The 1390-nt window shown below is 36.6% G+C and overlaps 1 long non-coding RNA gene across 1 annotated transcript in view; it reads right to left on the bottom strand.

The window, feature by feature from the left end:
- Window positions 1-388: 388 nt before the first annotated feature.
- The window catches only part of LOC109367608, a 3235-nt gene continuing 2233 nt past the window's right edge, over window positions 389-1390 (bottom strand). Inside the window, exon 3 of the long non-coding RNA XR_002114812.1 lies at window positions 389-595. This is a non-coding gene — a long non-coding RNA (uncharacterized LOC109367608). The remainder of the gene's footprint in view (window positions 596-1390) is intronic.

Here is a 1390-nt window from a genome sequence, read left to right as displayed (position 1 = left end):
GGTGTCTGGGAATGACACAGACTTTATTTTTGCAATAATAAAATCAGAGTATATAAATTACAATTATTATTGTGTGGAGCGTACTTTTGAATCAAGAAGTTTAACAACAACCAGTAAATCTGATGTGCTGTATTGCTGGGTTTATTGAGATTTGAGAGCACCGTTTCTATGAAGTTGGAAGTATTTTAAATCAAAAATTTATAGCTTTTTTAACACAGGAATGCATAGAGTGTATGCTACTGTCTGCTAGTTTATACTGTCTGAGGATGTGGGACAGATTTACAGTCATTTAAGTAGCAATCATGTGCTTGACTTCAACTAAAATTAAACAAACACTCCTGAGTTGGATGGAATCACTCATTTAAAAGCCCTTAGTTATCTCTCCAGATATGACTCATTAGAGTGACTGGTGTTTACTTAAAGAGCAAATATGGAAAACTTAGGCAAAGCGCTAAGTAAAGTATAATCTTAAGCTGACGGTCATAGATGAAGTGTCGTGTCTGTTAGAGCGATGCTAAATCTGGAGGAAATGATGATCTCTCCAAAGACCGTTGTGTTTGGGGTCCTAGTTCTGACCATCACCAATAACAGGGACCTAAAGGGAAGCGTAAGACAGACGGTAAGGATAAAGTGTTGTGTTTCATTTTCAATAATTAGCATATAATTATCAGATCAGCGGGTCATCTGAATCATTATACTTAATAGACACTGAGGGAACTAGCTCTTATTCCACAAACGTATCTAATCCCTATTTGAGATTACTTCTGTAACACTGCGGTCATAATAGGTCTGTTTCCTACTGATTTCTATATGCATGCGTTCTGGTAGCAACACAGGACGCACAGCAGTGTCTGGCACTGGTGTCATTAAGTATTTGTGTGTTTGTAGTTCTTTTTTCTTTGGTTTTCTGACAGATTTTTTTTGAGCATTAATGTGTCAAAGCTGTCGATGGGCGCAAAATACAGGAAAACAAGTGTATGTGTGGCGTTTTTGTAGTCACGTGAGGGTGAATGCTTTTATAGAGAAGCATCTATAGAAATAGACACTAATCTATACCTTTCCTTCAACCCCCTACACTCCCAACACTTTTGTTTAAGGCATTCCTCTTGCCTCTGTGAATTTAGTCTAATTATCTGTAAAAGATTAAACCAGCAGTTCAATATATATGTTCTGATGTACTAGAACTCCTATTTTTTAGCATAATGGAATCTATGCGATAATAAAGTTTGACAATAAAAGACAAACATTGAGAGAAACCATTTTTTCCATCAGGAAGGAACTTCTGTGGCAACCGAAAGATAGCACTTCAAAACTGGCTGAGTTTTGCAGTAATGTCTTCCTAAAAATGGGGAAAGTTAGAACAGTTCCAACGTTGTTGTTGTGTTGTTTT

Source organism: Meleagris gallopavo, chromosome 5, assembly GCF_000146605.3.
Source record: "Meleagris gallopavo isolate NT-WF06-2002-E0010 breed Aviagen turkey brand Nicholas breeding stock chromosome 5, Turkey_5.1, whole genome shotgun sequence".
Classification (NCBI taxonomy): Eukaryota; Metazoa; Chordata; class Aves; order Galliformes; family Phasianidae; genus Meleagris; species Meleagris gallopavo.
Note: the sequence above shows the minus strand (reverse complement) of the source record. Positions and strands in the feature narration are given on the sequence as shown.